The sequence below is a fragment of the Aulostomus chinensis genome, chromosome 1, assembly GCF_037954235.1.
Source record: "Aulostomus chinensis isolate RoL2024-O1b breed Wild chromosome 1, RoL_Achi_v1.0, whole genome shotgun sequence".
Lineage (NCBI taxonomy): Eukaryota > Metazoa > Chordata > Actinopteri > Syngnathiformes > Aulostomidae > Aulostomus > Aulostomus chinensis.
The window spans coordinates 61,218,612-61,240,359 of NC_141320.1; the positions used below are offsets into that span (position 1 = coordinate 61,218,612).

The 21,748-nt window shown below is 43.6% G+C and overlaps 1 long non-coding RNA gene across 2 annotated transcripts in view; it reads right to left on the reverse strand.

Moving 5' to 3' along the window:
- Nucleotides 1–11,744: 11,744 nt before the first annotated feature.
- Nucleotides 11,745–21,748, reverse strand: part of LOC147272622 (uncharacterized) — a 66,142-nt gene continuing 56,138 nt past the window's right edge. Inside the window, exons 4-7 of one of the 2 annotated variants that reach the window (XR_015115913.1) lie at nt 13,160–13,215; nt 12,435–12,487; nt 12,293–12,357; nt 11,745–11,946 (exon numbers count right to left, since the gene is read on the reverse strand). This is a non-coding gene — a long non-coding RNA (uncharacterized LOC147272622). Of the gene's footprint in view, nt 11,947–12,292; nt 12,376–12,434; nt 12,488–13,159; nt 13,216–21,748 lie in introns of both variants that reach the window. The other variant, XR_015115918.1, reaches the window with a different exon arrangement.

A 21,748-nucleotide genomic window follows, 5' to 3' on the forward strand; every position in this document is an offset into this window, starting at 1 on the left:
TCAACCAACAGATGCAATTAAAAACCTCCGTGGCGGAGCCTGTTTTGATCCAAATTCCTGCTACTAGACCACATCCAGGCATGAATAGGTTTGAGGATGTGGTTGGGAAGTTCCTGTAAATGAGAACCATGGCTGCTGCTGCTGCTGCTGCTGCTGCTGCTGAATGGCAGTACTTCCACTCTGTGCTGGTCTCAATTGTGAATGGTTGAAGTGAAACTTTTTCCTTGAAAGAAGAAGAACTGAAAACGGCACCAAAGTCACTCATATTGAAGAAAGATGAACAGTTTGATTTATCAGTTAGCTCGGCTGGTCGCTGAGCGTACGGGACTCATCGGTGGAAACCTGCTTGTGATGACTGTTCCGGTGTTTTCACCATGCCATGCGGTAACCTCTCGGCAGTATTTAGGGGTTTCTTCAGTTTGTCAAAGATGCTTGTTGAGTGTGCGCACTTTTTTTTTCTCCATAAAAACAGCAACTGTCGTTGGGCTCCATAACGTAGGCATTTCTCCAACTTCATCACAACGAACCGTACGCGAAACACCTCCACGGACTCTGTTCCGTTGCTCTGACTACGCCGCCTTCTTCGCCGGCCGTCTCTCGTCAGCTGTTTGGAAGGAATCAACCACTGCAGCTGTACATGTTGATCATAGTTGCATTTGCAAAGATGCCAGAGAAAACCAGGTCGAATCACGAAAAACTAGTAAATAACAGAACTGCGATGTAACAGAGGTTGAAACGATTTTCATTGAATCGTCTTTTGTTCGACACGGTTCTCGTTTCGGATTGGACGGAGCCCAGCAGCTGAACGCCATCTCCTGTGTCTCCGAGGGACAACTCAGCTGTGTCCCTGCACAAATTTTAAACTGAGCTGGAAGGAATTGAAGATTAGAAGGAAATTGTAAGGATTATCACAGTGGACGTGCGTTGGACATGCAACACAGTTACATGCGTACAATGTAATCTTCGACGAGGCTTAAATCCAACCAAGTGTTGTCACTAACATTTTTCCACCATCTGAAATGTTAGGTTTGACCTTCAGGGCCACCATACTAATGTGTTTGACTACACCCAGTCGCTGCCGGTGGCTTTAACTTTGATGTATCGCCGTGACAGACTGAATGAGTTTTCCCAAAATGCAACAAACCCTCTGCCAAGACTGGTCTGACAACTAAAACGCATTGCCAAAGCAGTTGCCAAGTTGGTCAGTACCCCTTCTGTGTGTACCTCACATGCGTCATCCATTTACACTACTGGCTGAACAAACTAGTCGTAGGACTTTTCTTTGTAGCTGTGCAATATGATGATTCCACTTCAGGGAATGGAGCCAAGATGCTGCAGTGGTTCAGCAAACAAGCAGTAAAAAATGGAAATGTCATATCACACGCCAGCACACACACCTAGGTGTGAATGTGTTGTCATAATGCATTACCACAGTCTGCTCGCTGCCGGCCACATAGTTCCAACATACTTGCAAAAAAATGAAACTCAGCCAACACACTCTCTCTGTCAAACTAGTAACAACACGCACAGTATTTTAAAAGTAGCCGTGAGTATCTTTCCAGGGTAAAATGTCCACCGATTCTAACAACATTTCCATCACTTCACCACTTTCCCCCTCTCCAACAGAAGCCCCGTTTACGGACACAAGCGTGGATTACATTTGATTTAGCGGTCAGGGCAGCCTGGTCATTTCACCTGGGCCAGTGCTATAATCCGGCTTTGGGTGAATTAAGGTACAGAACAGGATACAAATTGAGCTTGCCCCTCTACGCTTGGCGCGTTTGACGCAGAGTTCCTGCCCATCTCTGACGGAGTGAAGTTGGAGTAAAACTAATTGGGAGGTCATGGTTCTGGGTCAAAGTGCTGCTGGTGCAGAGGCAGGGGGGGGGGGGGGGGGGGGACAAAAAAACAAACAATACCATCTCATGGGACTTTTTTTCCAGCATTGAGACAAAGGCAAAACATCATGGGTGAGGGTACCGCAGACTGCCTGGCATGCTTTATATTGAAAAAGTTCGGCTAAAACAGATGATCCTAGCGGGACTTTCCCCATAAACACAGGATTCCCATTTATTTTAAACTCCTTGAAGTATGTGAAAGGGGGAAATTTAATTTGGACTGGCCCGTACAGCTCCCCCTCCAGTTACTGGAAATGATCCTCGTGGTATATCGATCATCTCTGGATATTTTGCAGCGCGGCTTTTGAAGGTAAATAAGATGATCACGTGGCTCATTTTCAAAAGAGATTGCAGGAAAAAATTCAGATTATTGAATGCAGAGCAGATGATTACGTCTCTTCAGACAGGAAAGGAGTGTTGGAGGTGCAAACTCCGCTGCCCTGAGTACTGCGTTGTCTCAAAACGAAGGTAATTTACTGTTAAATTTCTAAAAATACTTGCAGTTTGGAACGTTCTAAAAGCATCTCAAAGACATTCCTGCAGTGTCACAAACTGCCAAGTTTGTTTCCTCCACTCCATCAGTGGAGGACGTGCGCCGCACCGCGGGCGCGGGAGCGTCGGGTCATCCACACGCGGCGTGTCAGTCGCGTTTCAGGGCATTTCAGCGGTGATGAAGTCGTCGGTCATCAGAGGCAACAAACCTGCGACCTTCTGGTTACAGGGTGCTCGATCAAATTAGAGGAGCGCATGCTGAAACAGCAGCGTGACCTGCAGTATCGCTTCAACTGTCCATCAGTTACCACAACGCAGGCGCAGAGGTCAGAGCCCTCCTTTTAAGGACAGGACAGCGTTCACTTGAGGGTGAAAAGTCTGCATCACCCAAAAATAGTTTTTCCCGGACAATTTGATGAATAATAATTTCGACAACATGCTGGAGATATTATCTGGATAATATGCTTATAGCCACAGGCAATGACACTTCTTATTTATTTTTCCATTAAAAGTGACATTCAGAGTGACGTCCCCCACTTGTGCTCTGATGTATTTTGGCTTCATGACAGATTCAACAAGGTATGGTACCCCTGACAATAACAACAACCTTCCCCCCGTGTCTCCTCAATTCCAGATGTGGGAAAGCTGCCAAACTACAACAACCCTGACAGATCGGATCATTCAGGACCGGCTCCCTTAACTCCTGCCTTCAAAAGTGCCTCCCTATCACCTTTATCCATCAACCCATGTTGCAATGCATTGCCTTCCCTCGCTATCAGATATCTAGTTAAGTCATGAAGGATGCATATCAACTCAATTTGGTATTGATTGCTCTGGTAATTAGGTATAATTTAATTTTGCCCGAACCAACCCCCCCCCCCCCCCCCATCCCCAACCACCATCTCCCTCGGTTCCATCTTCCTTTTGTTTTTTGAAAACCCAGAGGAAATCAAGAAGGGGTGGCTTGCAGAATATCTAATTTTTGAGGATCTGTATTCCCCAGATCAGCCCAGGCTGATGGAACACAGCTTTATATTGTGTGTGTGTGTGTGTGTGTGTGTGTGTGTGTGTGTGTGTGTGTGTGTGTGTGTGTGTGTGTGTGTGTGTGTGTGTTGGGGGGATTGATGTGAAGGCATTCAGCTCTATAAGGGAAGACTTATGACGAGCATATGTTGTGTGATTGAGGGTCTTTTGGAAGTCTGTTGTCTACAGGCGTGAGTACGACCTACAAATAACCTTGTATGAAGCAGGCGGCGGCGCGTTGGCTGCGAGACTTTTAAGAGAGGTTTAGAAAGGTAGCTTGACTTGACCTTGGAATATAGAAAATAACGTCTAGACTTCTGTTTAGTTTGAATTCTAAAGCCATTGTCTGTATTTCTGTCTTCTTGATTAGCTCAGGAACAGTAGGCCAAATTTGTATTAGCGGTTCTCATGTTTAGCCTCCAAAAGTTGTTTTTTCTATTACCTCAGACTGTGATTGGTTTTATAACAAGGTCAGAATGACTGCACTGGTGACTTCCTCTTGTGCTCTTCCTATTAAAAATTCAGAGCAGGAGCTATTTATTTATTTATTTATCATTTTATTTATTTCTCCCCTTTCGGACTGACAAACGGCACGATATCACATCAGTTTTTTTTCCAATCTAAAGTGCTACAGGTGCGCCCGACAGGAAACGTCGCCAAAAATAAAAATTTAAAAATGGCGTCTCATGTGAAACGCGGGGACTTACGGTGGCCATCAGCCCGGTGAGGTGTTTGTGAATATTTTGTCGACAAGTTCTTGAATTCAAAAGGGAGAGTCGGCAGCCTTTTCCTTAAAAAAAAAAAAAAAAATTATACCCAATTAATCATGCTCTTGGCATGCGTGGCTGTGACTGCGTCCATCTGTGCAGAGCCGCCTCCCCCTCACTATATCTCAATTTTTCTTGGTCTGGAAGTGTCTGGGCAGGGAGGAGTAGGTGCCTACCAAACCTCGGTTTGGCCTTCAACTGCTTTTGGGTGCTGTCGGCGAGACTTCTGATGAAGATGTTGACCTGCCGTCTCCGGCAAGTAAACACTGGAGTTTAGCATTTCCTAGCCGGCATTTAGCTCATCCTAGCTTCTCCCTAGCCAGCGGTTATTTCATGCTAACTGGCTGGTGTCACGTGGGGGTGTCTACGTTATCCTTCTGGAGTTGTTGGGTCTGGGAGGAGGGCCTGAAATGAAACGCGTTCAAAGACACAATGAACCAAGCTACGGGTTCTACCTTTAAGAGACATCTATTTATATGTAAAAATTGCTGTTTTTAAGCTCAGTGTCTTGATGATATGATAATTCAGCTCGACTATCAATCATCCTACGTGATTGAATGCTTTTGGGGTTTATGGAAGTTTGTTTGCGAAAACTGAAATTCAAATGACTTCTGACAACCAGCCGCGCTAAAAGAAAAATCGGAGGATTTACATTTACCGCTCTTTGAATTGATGGAGAATGCTTCACAGCTTTACTTTGTTCACTCTTACACATCAGCACAAACAGATAACAATGTCGGCATCTTTACTGCGAGAGAGAGTGATGCAAATCAGGAAGCGCCATTTGCATACGCTTTCAATCAAAACTTCAAGCACATAGTATCAGTCTGGATCTTTGACAGGGACCAAGTATTTGAGATATTCAAGGGGTATTTGAGCTTTACTGCTTTTCTTGTTAGGGTTCTCTGATCCAGCACTTGATTTGAACAGAGAAAAAAAAAAGAGAGAGAGAGAGAGAGAGACATTTTCAGCATCCTCTTGTTGGTTGTTTCACAGCTCATCTTCATTATATTATGCACCGGATAGTTAAGCTTCCTCAATGGGGAGTGTTCTGAGAGGAGAGAGGAGAGTTTCACAAGCGTTTAACAAATGGCTGTAAACATATTGTTTTCCCTGAACCTCCTTAACAAGGTTTCACACCTATTTGGAGAAAGAGAAATTCAATCTGCTGCCAAAATGCGTGCGATTTAAACGTTTTACTGCCCTTTTTTATACATTATCTGATGGGAAAATTGCATTTTTTTTTAAACTCTTAAGATATCATTTATATTCTCATTGTCTGACAACCCTCTGCAACACTTATTCCGTGTGAAGCGGATAACTACAAGGGGGTGTAGAGCAAAGCAGCGAAGTAAAGTGAATCACAAATGACTCAACCAACAAAAGATGGGAAACACATCACTTCATTTGCTCATGAACTCGAAACCGTCCACAAATACTTGATCGCATCAGAGCAGAAATGTGATATGAAACAAAGAATACTTTCCGCAGCTGGAGGCCAATCCTCACCCCGTCCCACCCCTTCTATAATCTTGCAGCCGTTGCGCTTTTATTACCGTTCCCGCCACGACGCTGACATTTCTGAACATGTGAGTCACAGAGCCCGCAGTCAACTCTCACAGTCAGAAGTCACGAAAGAATGTCAAACCACAGTCAGATTATAATGTAGGAGTCAATCGGGGCTCAGCTGGCAGGTCAGAAGCAGGTGGCACGTTACCAAGAAGTCATGAATGGCTCGGAAGCTTGAGATCACTGCGCTTTCGATGTGAATGTCACAACGCTCTTAATTTTTTAAAAGGTTTTGCACGCTGTTCATCGGAATTGTGAGGAGGGCGGGAGCGCCGGGCGCGGTGGTGCGAGCTCATTTTGTGTTTGTGCAGAAGTCCAACTGATGTTTTGCAGAAAAGCAAGAGAGAATGAGCTCATTCTTGACCTTGAGGGAAAAAACAAAACAAAATCAAGGCTCACCAAATGCCTCGAACGGCAAACGCATCAGCAAAAGGGGCAAAGGCCAGCAAATCGGGATGGATCCCCACCCTTCTCTTTCAACTGGTCAGAATTTGCCTGATGGCTGAATCGAGTGCCCTTCCCTTTAGCATCGGATCTTACTAGATTAGCGCTATTTGGCAATGCTAACATTGCAACTCACAGTGGAGTCTTTTTGGTCTGGTTAAATGGGAGGAACACCCAGAAACAAAGACAAACAGGTCTGCGCTTTGCAAACCTCCTGAGACCTGCAACATTTGGATGCCCAAAGTCTTCCTGAGGACTGAAATGTTGCTGGGTACAAAAAGAACACAAGTTTCTTTGGAGATCAACAGTGTGGGGACCCGTTTCTCTTCTTTACCGGCTCATTTTCACTCTTGATGCAAAGCCCAAACTGCTCTGAGACCCTACAGGGGTCGAGATCTCAAGGAACGCGTTCAGCACAGCGGGCTACCGTGTTGCCTTGTGTACATTGAAGGCACGCGTCCCGGTCGCTGCACCAGCGCCCCCTCTGGTTGGTCGGAGTGCTTGGGACTGCTCAATGCTGCATCCCCCTGGTGAAACTCCCGGCTGTCAGGTGAAAAGATGCAGCCGATGACTCCACGTGTCAGAGGAAGCACGCCCAGAGTGACAGAGGCGGGGATGCTAGTAAATGTAACCAAGACATGATTGATGTGGATTGAAAGGGTGCATATGAACATTGATATGCCCGTTGTGTCACTTCTTCACTGTATCTGCTTGTATTCAGCAGTCAGTACGAGTGTGCTGTGAAGCAGTGTGACAGTCACTGACCTCCTGTCATTATGAAACCCCCCACCCAACCCCCCGCCCTCCCCAATTCCCTTCCTTTCCTTGATAGCGGCCATGTTCCCCCGAAGGAGTACAATTCGGAGATGATTGCCTTGGCATCACCAGCACCTCGCTGCCACTTTAGCCTATAAGCCTTCAAAGAGCAGCTAGCCATGGAGTGGGCCTTCTAAGTGTACAAAGCACTCTAAGCCCAGCTTTTCCATAGCACTTAACCACATCATTATTAGCATGGCTGTATCTGAGAGACCCACTCTCCACGGAGGGAACCGCCAGCAAATCCAGCCATGGTGTGCTGCGCCTCATGGAGACGAGCAGGACCGAGGAAGCAGTTTGATTCTCATCCTGAGTCGGCCTATATTTATCTTCTGAGGCGTTTATGCACTTACGTACGGCGCGTGTTGCAGTGAAACTCATGCATATTAAATGCATCAGATGCTGACTAGCTCATCTGACCCCTCGTGGAATATATGCAAACTTTAACTACAGCGGCAGGGCTTTTCATTTCTATAAAAGAAACACTTTTCTCTGATATGAAGAACAGAGCAAAAGCGCAGAGTGTTGTTCCTGATTAGGATCCACTGATCAAAGATTCTCATCTCTCCGTGGCTGAATTATCCAGCTAGTTTGAGGTGACAGACATTTGTTCCTCCCTCTTTCAGCTTTGATGTTTATGGCATTTAATTACTGCAGCGTCTAGGGAGAAGTAAAGTGGCTCCACAAAGCTCCAGATTTGCTTTTGTTTGCCTTTTTTGTTCACACTAATTCTTTAAGTCCAATTTGTCACCCTTCCCCTCTGCAGCGGGCATTTTGTTTTTGACCACGTAGTGAGATATAGATCTCGTTAATTCTCGCCTCACGGCAAAAAAAAAAAAACCCAAACAAACAGGCTTTGTGTGGATGTATACATTTTGTCCTTTGCAGAGGGTTCATTATATTTTAATTAGAAGGCGTTTTCATATGCAGAACCAGATGAGGAAAATGATAATTTCATGAGCACGCACTGTCTCTCTTCTCCCCAAAGTGTCTTTAGAAGGAAACGCATGTGAAACACACCTACAGTATTTAAATTTGTAAACTGACATGAGCGTCAGGAGACCGAGATGGCCGAGATAGGCTGCACCGCCGGCAAATCAGACGCGCGGTGAGTCAGTGGTTTCGATCAGTCTCTCCGGTAACCCGAGGCATGAATGTGGAAGTAAGAACCTGATTCAGAATGCCAATACAGATATTAGGAAGTTGGAAAAAAAAAAACAAAAACACTATCAGTTTTAACCCAATTTTAATTGCTGCTCTTCAAATAAGTCAAAAATGTCAAGCAAATACTGAGAAAGTAATGGAGGCAGGAAAATTGGAACACTGACGTTGGTGTTTTCACAATAAATATTATCAGTTTCACCGAAATATCCGTCAAGCTTGAGTACTCAGAGTTAAATGAACACTACAAACTAATGATTTATCCAATAATTAAAAAAAAAAAACAACTTTACTTGATTAGAATATTAGGGAGTAAAGTTAATCTAATACATCGATATTCTTAAGATGACCCCACGAAAGAATTTATGTATTTACTGTAGGCAATTTAGAAAGAAACTTTGACGTAAATTTGGCTGGGATTTCAATGATTCTACATGATCTAAAGTACATGATATGTTATTATCTGATATATTGGCCTAATCTAATATTTTTCGTCTCCCGCGGTTAATTAACAACACAAACGAAACATTTATGTCATGATAGGAATATAAATACGTTCGTGTGACACTGTTCAAACGAATATTTCAGCTCTACCACAACAACAAAAAAGGAGAGATGAAACTCACGTTGCTGAAAACCAGAACGCCTTTCCTAGGACAAATCAAAACTACAATAAAAAGTAGAAGTTGACATGCAAAAGTTTTTAATGAATTCCCACCCCCCCCCCCCAAAAAAAGGTATTTTTCCATTTATGACTCTCTGATTAATCGGAGCGAACGTCTCATCTGTGTGACGAATGGAAGCCCGTCGGTCCGCTGTGACGCCTTCAGAGGCAGCCTGTTATAGATCATGGTGCTGCATATTCCCCTCTCATAAACAATATGGACGCCTCTCACCCGCCTGCCACATGTCCAATCTTCCACATCAGTGTATCAACGCTAATCCTGTTACCACTGCTCATTATCCCCCGTGTGCCGATACATGTTGATTGAAATATGATAGTCATCTGAGATTGAATTAGCGACAAGGTCACTGCGGTAACCTTCCAACAAATTAGTAAGAGGGGGGTGGGGGTGGGGGTTGATGCTTAAAACAGCACAAGCGTGGCTTAAAAGTAAACCTGGTTAGTCGTGTAATTGCATGCGTTTGGCTGAGAAATGAGCAGAGACTCTCCCGTTGGTTGTTTACTTTAAAAACGGCGACGCAAAGACGAGCCACGTGTGTTCATGCACAGCTGCTAATGGGTTCTGGAAGTGCTTTCACACAGCATAAACACACCGAGGTGTTAGATACTGACAACGACTGTGTCCCCGTTGTGAAAGGACGAGATAGAATGTTGGATGTGCCGACAGTCCTAGAAGGCGTAACCGGGATGAAGAAACGGGAACAAAAGCAGAAGAAACGAATTCAAAAACTGCATAGATGCAACGTCTCGTGATTTTTTTTTTTTTTTTGTTGAAGCCGTCATGTAAATGACTGGAAAGCCTGATGTGTTGACCACAGGAAGAGGTAATTTTGCAGGATAACCCGGACATTAGCGATGCTTTGTTTTCCCGAGGCTAAAAACTAACATGACATATTGCTCAAATCGCGAGGAGATAAAAAGCTAACGCTAATTTCAGTGACTTTGTGCTTCATTTTCTCTTTTCCATGTTTGAGAATATTTTATGTCCATTTAGCCACTTGCTAGCAACCCCATTTATCATAAAGAGTTTTAAATTTTTACGTATTTTCAGGCATTTAGCTGGACACCCATTGAGTTCGAGGTGAGAGCAACAAAGGTTTAGCGACGCTAACTTCTTTGGTGTTTTATTTTGACATTTCCTGTGCCGCCTCAGAGAATTACATAATAAGACGAAAGACATTGTTTGGCTGGATACTGTTTGTTCGTATTATCATGGATTCTTCAGGTTTGCAGTTCCGGCAGGTTCCATCTTTGCATTTCTGTGTTTGTGGGGATTGGTTCTTGAAAGCTGGTTCCAGGTTTGTGCTCCTGTCTTTTAGCCTCCCGGCGTTTCGTGAGGTGCTCATATTTAGTTCATCCATCAGTTTTTGCGTCTCATGAACGAACGCGTCAGGTCAATCCTGCCTCAGAGACAACGAAACGGACACCAAAGCTTTGCACCAACTCGCCAAATCCAAGTTTCTCCTTTTAATTGCACGAGGAGAAACAAACGAGTTTAATTTCGCTGCAGAATGAGTCATTTGAAGCCGTCATGTAGTTCGCGACTCCCATCAAATCCACCTATAGACTGACTGTTCCCTGAAAAGTATTTAAGAAGCCGATCCAACCTGCCAGGGTTTCTGATTGCTTCTCTAACATGTTTTGCTGCCACAAAGGGAAATAAATTCTGATCCAATGAATCCAAGTCCAAAGCCTCTGCTGAGAACAGAACAGACTGAGAGGAGAAAAATCATCAGTCTGAAAATTGGTAACTGCCAGGGAAAACTGAGTGTGTGATTATGTGACTGATAAACAAATGCTGGATTTATGGTCTGCTTCAGTGACAGTATTTCATTTGTTCTTTTTTTTTTTTTTCTTTTTTTTTTCTTTTTTTTTTATGACCGAACACTAAAAATGAGAAATCTCTTCTTGGAAAAAAAACTGTATCTTGGGGGAACTTTGCCAACGGGATTAATCTCAAAGTGTCTTTAATCAAGGTCATCTGAGGCTTCAGCAATAGAGCTCAACTTTGAAAAACAAACCCAACAGCAGCTTGTCCAAGTTAGTTTGGACACATTGCTGGATTAGCCAGGATAATATGATGCAATATTGGTTTTTAGCGCTTGTTGGTTTATGAATAATGCTGCGAGTGGCTTTATTGATGCAGCGCTCAGGGACCAGTGTTCATGCTAACCCGCTAGCCTGCGACTAGCACTCATAGCCACAGCTGAGTATGAACTTTCTACAACTACCCCGAGTTCACTTTTTTTTTTTTTTTTAAATAAACTGCCATTTTCTACCTCCTTTTTAAGCAATTCCACACAATTTGCAAGGAATTCTATGTGTGCTGCCATCTTGAATCTTATATTCAGGCACCTGAGTTTGCCAGACCTCATTCGCAGACAACAACAAAAATTAGGAAAAAATGTACATCCAAGCTAGGTAGGTTATCAAGGTAACGGGGCGAGCATCCCCCACCGTGGGCCAATATCAAACACCTGCAGGCGAGTGCAGTTTGCGGCCGACTCATCTTGCTGGCAGGACGTCTACAAGTAAAGCTCCAACTCTGTCACCATGACAAATTTTAGCAAAAGTGAGTTTTTGCGCAAAATGGAGATCTCGATCTGTGAGCCGGGGGGGGATTCTGAGGCCTGATGACATGAGTCTGCAGCAGCAACAGTACAGAACCCCTCAAAGGAGACTGCGTAAACCCGAAGCCCTTAGCTTCAGTCGGGTGGTGCTTGGTCAGTTGGAGGGCCCCCCCGCCTCCAAAGTCCCTTTTGCCTGGTGACCTAGAAACACCCCTGTGAAACACTTCATGTTGAATCATTTTACTTGGAGAAAATCAAAAATGGTGTTCATGTAATTTCATATATTTCTCAAACGCTGCAGCAAATTTCGAGACGAGGTAAAACGGCGTTGAGCTCTTAACTACACTTGTGTACTGAAAGCAGTACAACAAAAGTGTCTTTGGCGCTGCCTTGGCAGAGGAACAACAAAAGGCAAATTAAAGCTAATTAACATCTGTTTCAGGCTCTTCAGCGTGATTTAGGCTGTCAGGTTTCCTTCAGACCAACCAGACTCGCAGGCACCAGAGGAGGCAGGAAGGAAGCTGTCGAAAATGCGCACACACACACACACACGCACACACACACACACACCCAAATCAACCTTGCACGCACACCAGCCCTGATGAAACGCTCAACAAAGACACATGGAGTCGTCGCACGGGAACCCGCTGTACTAATAAAGATGGGATTCATTTCCTGCGACCCCCAACCAGATCCCGCGATAAGAAAAAACAGAACAATTCATTGAAAATATGACATAGAACATGCTTCCTTTGGTAGACATGTTGAACTTTTGATTTTTTTTTTATCTTAAATATCTCAATGATCCAGAACTTTCCTGTAGATGTCACGTTCTTAGTGTTCATGAAATCTTTAATTTACTGTTACCATGACGTCGTGTCGTGATCGGGGGAGGGGCGGCTGAGCGTTGTTTCCGAGCTGCTCTTCCTTGACTGTGAATGAGCGAAAGCCTTTTTAAAACAAAAAAAAAACCATTAAATAAAAAGGAATCGTTTTTTTTGTTTTCTACCTTTTTCAGTTTCTCTGGGATTCATATCTGAAGTTTGCCGGTTGTCAAATATTCTGCACCGGGAAAACAACAAAAGGAGACGATGCAAGACTGAAACACTGCCCCCTTTTGGTTAAAAAGGAGCAAAATAAAAAGGAAATCTAAAATCCAACTCTCAATTGTGAATTGCTTTTGTGGATCTATTGTATGATTCCTTGCATCGACTCTCGTTACAAAAAAAATGGATCCTTGAACTCATTTTCTTGGTACTTCAAATTTCCATGGAGATGAATTTGACCAAAACCGTCAATACACCCTTCAGCCCTCACAAACACACACACAAGCTTTTTATTACTTAACAATGCAGGAAATAACCAGAATACTTCAAGTGGCTGTACAGACGAGTGCCATGGCGACCAACACCCTCAAAGCCAAGAAAAAAAACGATATTTACTTGCCCTTTGTGGTGCATGAATGTCACATAAAACACAATATTGAGCATAATATCTCAGCTCAAACATCATGCCAGTGTTTGCGCTTCTCTTCAGTAAAGTAAACCAGCAAAGTGTTTGTACAGTACAGGAAGCAAACATTTACAATGACCTCATTATGCAGAGACGGATTAAAAAAAAAAAAAAAAAAAAAAGGTCTTACCTGAAAGGAATTGTTTGAATTATGAGTGATTCTTTCACTGATATTGGTTTTGCGCATTTATTTGCTTAAAAAAAAAAAAAAAAAAGACTCACCTTGAATCGGATGTGACATCACAACTTGTTTGGAGCCGGTGTTGATCCGGCGCGGCCTGCGGTGCACAAACAGGTATCGGACATTGAATCAGGAGGCGTCGTCTGATTTTCATTTTTATGTGAACAAATTAAAAGTTTTAATTTTCTGGATTGCTTTCGGTCGGGGATGGGGGTGGGGGGGGGGGGTGGTTGCACAGCGCGGGTCAGTTCACCCTGAGTCTGTCCCCCCAATATAATGTTGGCTGGTGGAGGATAAATGTTTGTTTTGTCATGAGTCATTGTCCTTTTAAGGCAACATCAGCCTTTTGTGTTTAGTGATGCAGGGCCAGGCCTTGAGTTGGAGTGACTCACCTCTCTCAGGCCCTCGGAGAGACAATACAACAAGGCTGGGTTTTAGGTTTCAGTAGGTGGGCTGCACAGATCTCACACATCCTCATTGGCATGCAAAAACCACACACACGCCGGAATGCTAATTTAACTACAGAAAGCTGCAATCATGGGCACACACACACACACACACACACACACACACATACTTGCACGTATCCTCTCTACTTGCTTATCAGCGAGGCAGACAATACCATCCCACGTATAGCGCGATCTATCATTGTGGGCTAGGGACTGCATTACAAGGCCTTAGATTGTGGGCTAGATGGGCCTCTCAAGAGGAAGGAGCGGAGTTTGCCAGAACCGTGGAAGCAGGTTAAAGCTGCATAGCCGAGCAGCGGAAATGAAAGTCTGCTTGTATCCTCTCTCTCTCTCTCTCTCTCTCTCTCTCTCCTCCTTTTTTCCATCCTTCCACTGCTCTCATGCCATAGAGGAAAGATCATGCTTGACTGAAGAGGCAATGTTGGAGGGGAAAATGGATGGGTTCTCTGGATAGAATGATTGAGGGGAGATTTCTGATAATGATGAAAAAGGGTGCACAGTGTGTGTGTGTGTGTGTGTGTGTATACACACACACACAAATAGAAGACGGTTTGCTGTCATGGCAGCTGGAAGTTCGCATCTAATTAACACTTTGCCTTTGGAGACTGCTTCAATACTCAAAAGGAGCCCATCAGCAGTACCGAATGATGTAACAAAACACACTGGTCAACTGCGTTTGGCTGAATGGAGGCAGCTGATGTTAATGTAGATTATCAATATGAATGAAAGATGAAATGAAACGATGCAGACAGATGTGTGATGCTAAACACACTCTCACACGCCTCCAAGAGGTCAACTTGGCTGGATTAAAATGCGATTGTTGTCACCTTCATCCCCTCATAGACTTGTGTTTCTGTAACTCAAGGTATCGATGTTTGCGGCCCAGTTGCACTTTAGCGTGAACATCAGCACTGTGGCTTCGTTATCACGGCAGTCACACCGCAGCTTCGGTGTTAGCAAGCTAGCCACGTCGTAGCTTCATCACTAGCACTGTTGCCACAAACGCCATGAATCATGTCGTCACTCCTGCTGCGTCTTAAAATGGTTTGTTTGTGTACTCATAGTTTGAGCGCGGTTCTCCCCGCGTCCTACAGCTCGTCATGTTTTCATAGTTCGATTTGTTTTGCATAATAAATGGATGAAAAATTTTAAAAAAAAAACTTCCCCTGTGTTGAAACTTCTCTCTCGTACTCGTGCAAATTTTGCAAAATTGTTCACGCATGTGCCAACAAACGACCCCGGACATTTTTTTTTTCTTCTTCTCAGTGGAAAATACAATATTTCAATACAGTTGTCACAATGTTGCGGTTATGATCTGCTAACATTAAAGCAGACAAGATTTGTTTTTTGAATAAAATCACAAAAAAAAAAACCTATTGATTAAGAATAAATTTTTTTTTTAAAAAAGCTGCAAAGGTTCTGACATCTCACTCCTGGCTCATAATACTCGGAACGAACGATCGGCATAAGGGATTACATGTTGTTAATCTCCTCCTCTAAATGGCCTTCTCCATCCCGCTAACCTTAATCCTCTGCTTTTTGTTAGCAACCCTGCATTTTACTGTGTTCATTCAACACCTGGATGGAGTGGAATCCGCCCGATTTCCAGGCTGCAACTCACAATAAATCCATCTCCTGCGGGAGGCAAAGCGCTCTGACGAATAACACATCCAGTCGTCTGCATACACATTCATTCTCACTGGTTTCTAAATGCTGAGTGATGCAGCAAGGCATTGTTTCTAAGCGTTCAAAAGAAATGCGCGCTCGTGAATAATTGAGGGGGCCGACAATATTAGCCCACTTAGGAGTGCCAGGCCACCTCGTTTTACAGAAAACAAATTGCATCTCTGCAGGAAAAAAGGCAGCGGGCTCAATCGATTGGCAGTGCTTTGTGGTAGCAGTGCAGTGATGGAAAATTGACTCAGCGACTCTGAGTGGAAGGATAAGAGCAAGTGGACTGATTTTTAATGTTTGAACTGCCTGGGTGGGCTCGGGTAATTCTCAATAAAAGAGGTCTCAAATATTGCTGCTAATGTTTGCCTTACAGTTTTTTTTTGTTTTTTTTTTCTCAATAAAAGTATGAGTTTTCGAAAGGTTGCCGGGGCCGTTTCTCTTTAAACACTTTTCAGATGAAATCTCTTAGTTGTTTTTTTTCTGCTTTAGTTGTTAAATAATTTCTACAGGACAAAAAAAAAAAAAAAACGACATCAACAACTTTGCAAATAAGTGAAACTGCTTCCGGTACGAGGTCACCGACCCTCAACATTTTGCTCTTAGAAAATTGAGCGGATTTAATATGAACAGATTGCTTGTTGGACACGCCGCCCAGTGCGTTCTGAGATATTTGTCCCCTTGTGTAAAAAAAGAAAGTTCTCATTTTAAATTTAGCCCGTCCCCGACTCAGCCTGCCACCTTTGACCCTCCGACGTTCCAGTTCTTACTGCCAAGACGGTTTAAAAAGAGAAATATGAATTCCATTTTGTTCCTTATGAGCTTTGCTCTCCGTGATCCTTCATTAAGTGAGACCATAGAGTAAATTATTAATTCAGCTCATATATGAGGCTATTTATCCCTTCGACATTACATTTGCTGTAAAGAAATGGTCAATATCTCCAACTCCGGGGGAGTCACGACTCCTCGCCGGATATTCAAACCAAGTGTCACTTCCTCTAATTGGTGTTGTTTGATTTTTAACATGATTTTCAGACAAGACTTATAAATAGAAGATGATCACAAACCTACATATTTGTGTAAGATGCCACCTTTCGTCATTGGAAGCTTAATTAAATGTATGCGCTTCCATACCTTTTCACTCGTAGCAATCATGAATGAATTGACTTTTTTATCTACTGTACACAGATAAACTGTAAAATAAAGTCTACACCTCAAGTACTTCTACTTTACTTTTATCAACTTGTCAGTCTGTTTGAGTTTTCTACAGTTTCACAACTGAAGGCTGCTTTGTAGCGGTCGGACACAAACACAGGAAGTCCAATTTAGAACTTACAGTTGAAAAACGGTTGCCAGATTTTAAAAAGATGAAAGCGCAGCTGAGGTTTAAAAAAAAAAAGAAAAAAAGAAGAAGATGCGTGCGGAAACAAGGCGAAAAAGCTGGAAGTCACGAGAAAAGAAGATGGACTGAATCAACAAGGGAGGAGTGGAAGGGAGGCAATGAGGCGCAGGTGTTTAATTAAACACAGGTGCACCAAATCAGGGCGGGGCTAGAACATCAGCGTGGGTGATGTTCATGGAGCTGCTGCAGTCACTGGCGCCAGAACATGGAGGGTAAAAATAGTTGCAATGGCAACCTGCTGTTAAAAAAAACCTGGCTTCTTCTTCTGGGATTTAAATCAGACAAACCACGCAAACGCTCGATGAGTCACGCTTAAGCACAACTGTGGGTGAGAGAGAAAAGAGTGAAACAATGATGTGGAGCTTTGATTTTAGCGCCGACCCGCGTGGAGTGTCATCGACGGCGCCAGGGCTAGCGCTCGTTCCCGCCGCGCCTCCTCAAAACGACGGCAGCGGGAATCTAACTCAATCTGTTGGGATCTTCTGTTTGGGTTCAATGAGGAGGCGGCGGCGGGTATATCACCAGGCCTCTTTGTTTCATAACGCCATAGCAACAAGGACGCCGCTCCCCTCCTTACATGCGCGGCCTTAAACGTGCCCAGCTGAGTACCATCGCGTTCTTAAATTCCGGAAAAAACACAAATTGCAACCGCCCACCACGACAGCCTGCCGCCACACACTCAGCAGCACGAGTCTTTTGGTTTTAGCCATCTGGTACAAGCACCGATGGCGTCTCACTGCCTCGGCTTTGCTCACCTACCCAGCATGTCAGCACAACAATCCTCTCCTCTCCTCTCTGCGTGTATTTTCAGGAAATAAATGTCATGTTTGTGTTTTGTTGGGTTTTTTACAGTTAATCCAACTTGTATCCAGCTTAATATAGCCGCGTCAAATATGTCAGTGCCGTCTGATTAACATTTAGCAGAGTAAAAGCGTTTGCAGCGTGCACTTAGACACAATCTGTCTCCTGAGGTAAATGCAATGTTAAACACTGGTGAACACAGATGTGTGGCAGGTGTGAATTATGGGAAGAGGAGCCATCTTTTTACTTGCAAGCTGTTTTGAGGACGTGTTGCTGTGACTGAAATGTAAATTTTTTAGTGCCGAGAATGAGAACAGAGCAGGTTTAACCATATTTCTGACAAAAACCCGGCATTCCACAAGCAAATCAGCCATAACAATAAAACTCCTTTCCAATGGGAGGAAACTTCACGCGCGCCTTCTTTGTTTTCTAGGACGATCCTCTGGTTCTAGTCCTCTGCTCTGTTTAACAGTCACAGTTCTGGTCACTCCATGTCAGGACGAAGGGTTTAAAAGAGCGATGAAGCTTCCTTTTTAATACACCAGCAAACCATTTTGATTGGGAATATCCAGGAAGTGACATCATCAGCAAGCCAACAGCAAGCAGAGAAAGGAAAATCCCTTAAATGGAGAAGAGAGTAAGCGATGAAACGCTTGGGTTTGGATGCAGGTGCTGAGAGGGTGCGCTTGGACAGCCTCACACCCCAGAAGAGCTGGAAGATGATGTGAAGTGCTGATTGATGATATTTCAATAATATCTGGTTGTTTGAAAACACGAAAAATAAAAGTTTTTGCCCTCTCTTTCTCCCTGGTGCCGTCCCCCCCCACACACACACACTCTAAGACTGGATCAAAGTAAAGTTTCTTTATTTTTCAACAGCGATGGCTTTAAGATGTTTTCTGAGGCTGCTGCTACAGCCCCCCCCCCCCATACACACACACACACACCCCACCGCCACTACTGCCACTGCACAGCAAATAGACTCATGACATGACATATGTGTTTGTCTGCTGAACCATGCCCAGACTCCCAGCAGCCAGGGAGAGACCCCATGTTCTGAATCCCAATGCCCCCCCCACCCCCACCCCCCCACCCGCCTGCCGGTCCTCCTGCATTAAATCTCCAATTGAGCCGAGGTAAGATTGAATTAAACGATTGACTTGCTTGATTGATGAGAATGATTAAAGTCCAATCATCATTTACTTGCATGTCATTTTAACCAATAAGAAAATATTGCTTAAGGAAAAAAATAAAAAAAAAAAGTCACGATGACGGGCTGGATATGCAGTACTCATGTACTTTTTTTTTTTTTTTTTAAGACGAACACATTAATATTACATTTAAGCATTTGGCTGACACTTTCATCCAGATCGACTTTCAGTGACTGCAAGAGTAGAAAAGCAATGAGGACATTTAATCCCTCCACAAGTTTGGAGGGTATAAATGTAGTTTTGATGAAGGATTTTGTTCAAATAGGTTCCCATGCTTTCATGAAGGAGACGTTCAATAATACATCACGCGATGCGGGTTTCTGCGAGGGGGGGGAGGAAAAAAATTAAAGATGAAAAATTTAAGTTTTTCTACATCAGTAAAAGAAAGATTATGAGCTGAACGGTAGTTATTTGCAAGCTTTATTACCCTAAAACAATTGTTAACAGGGGAAATATATCAGTGAAGACCTCCCATCATTCTGGAGAATTTGGGAAATGACATTTTTTTTCACCCACGCAAAATATAATCTGGGACTCCTTTGGATAAATGGCTAAATAACAGGATGTGGAGAAGGATGAATTATTCTCCACTACAATAGTTGAGTCCAAAAATTATAATTATAGGCCCCCCCCAAAAAAAGAGTGATTGGATCTTTCTGAAAAGCAGGATTGAATTGCCTGGCTCGTCATGACCTGATTACAGTATTTGACAGCTTTGTGATATTACTAGTCACAGTACTCTCGTCTGGCCATGAGCAGAGACAGAAGGGTCAGCATGGTTTATTGATGACGAGGAGCAACTCTCCCTTCTCTTCCTGGCTTGTTTTTTAACCTTAGCAGTCTGATTGAAAGAGGCTTTTCGAAATGCTAGAAGCGTCCGATTCACAAAATGCTCTGGTTTGTATCTCTGTAATAATTGCCGGGGGCGGTGCTAATCCCAGAATGTAGCAGCGGTGCGCTTGCAATCTTACAATTTGGAAGAAACCACATTATATGCAGATGATGTACTCGTATTGGTTGCATTACAATTCAACAAAAGAACGGAGCAGGCCGGCTTTACCGCATAACCCAAATCAAAAACCTGCCATTGTCACTGTGTAAGTGTCCTACTAGCCAGCTAGCTAGCTACCTCATGTAGCGAGTTGGGCTTTCTGCAGCACGCAATGGGCGGAGAGTACCAACTGAATGGTAAGATTATCAGATTTGCCTTGTGCCAGTTCTAACCCCAGGATGTCGTAAAGGTGCAGCTGAAAAATAGTGACGGGAGGGAAAATAGCGTTCTATGCAGACGATAATCTCATATCTGTTCCGTCATTTTCTGACAAACAAGACCAAACCAAGCTGACCCTTTTTGTCAAATCAAGTAAAAACCTGCTCCTGTCAGCATGTAGGTTGCTACTAACAAGCTAACTAGCTACCTCATGTAGCGAGATACACTCTCTGCAGCCTGAAGAAAAAAGGAGGACGGGGGACACCAACTGAATCGCAACGGCAAGATCATACTTCCAGTGTTGCTCTGGTTAACTATCAAGCTAATGACAGACATTTCTGCTGAGGAAGTCTTTGCGGTGCGTGTTCAATACGGGTGGTACAAATTAAGGACATTCAACACAAAGTACTTGTGTGTGGTATAATTAAAAGTAACTCAACCGCTCCTGCTCAGAGGAGAGCTGGTGGGGGATGCTGACTCTTCCAAATGCAAAAAAGTAAATGTTTGATCAAGCGTGTATTACCAGCAGCAAGAACTCGGAGTTTAGGTTTAAATCTAACGAGCAAGAAAACTGTCCCCACTTCAGACATTTGTGTCACTTTATTACTTTACCAGGCGAGATGTCTCTTACGTTTGGCGGCTCCTCAGCTTACATGCACACATTCATTCGATTTTCTTTTGCCACGTGGAGCCCTTTGATCTATCCTGCACACCTTAGAACACCGTCTTTAGAGGTGAGTTGTTTTTTTTTTTTTAATTAAAATACATTTTAAACCACAGTAAATTGCAGGAACTGTATGCAAACTATATATGGGGCTGAATAAAGGAAACCTTTTTTTTTTTTACTGTAGTTGCAGCCTTGTGCATTAGTATGTATGATATATTCTGTCCTCCAAGTGAAGAACACGCAGGAAATTTTTCTAAAGTAAACCAAAAGAAAGGCTATGCTATGATCTTTGTGAGCAGTTGTGGTTACTGCAGGGATTTTCATCACTATCTGTTAAAAAAAAAAAAAAAAAAAAAAGTATGAATACATCTTTGTAAAATCCTTCCCTAATGTGATTCAGTACAACAAGGAGATCAGAGTCCTTATTATTCTCAGTGCTCGTCCGTCTCCCGGCTCTGGGGAGCATCTCAGCCACCGCTACCACGCTGGAACCCTAATCCAGAGGGCAGAATGTCAAACAGGTGGTTGAGCGGCTGGTCAGGGATAGCGGCGCTCCACTTTGCCCTTTTCCTTGCTCTGGTGTTAGGCAGGTCTTAGATGGGTGGGCAGCTGGTGGCCCGCTGTAAACCCCAGACACGCTGCTGACCTGACTTGCAGCAGGAGGAGAACCGCGATGCATCAATAACCTTCTAACACTGACAACAAAACACGAAGATCATGTTTTATCTGCTGGATAGTTAATAATAGCCGCTAAATGCTTCAGAAGGGTTTGTTTTTTTTTCCCCTTCAAGAAAATCCCAAAAATGCTGTATGAATTAATTAATTTCCACCACGCATGATTTGTCTTCTTGATATAACGAAAGAAGAAATACCCAGTAGCGATGCAAGGCTTCATCCCAGTCCGGTGACATGCTGCCAAGAGCGAGCATCAGGTATGTTCAACATCATAAAATCCTTCATTGAATTTAGATTTTTCCCTTCTTACCTCAGAGGACTCTTGGGATTTTGTTCTCAAGTCAGAGCCCTTTGAAGCTATTTTTGACTTGCTCAACCTACTTTTGAGATGACATTCACATTTTTGCTCTCTTTTCCCTTTTTGAGACAGGAATCTCACTTGACACAACCTTTGGTCCATTTTCTTGATAGAGAAGCGAGGTGTGTTTGTGTGTGTGCGGGGGGGTGGAGGGGTGAGGATGCG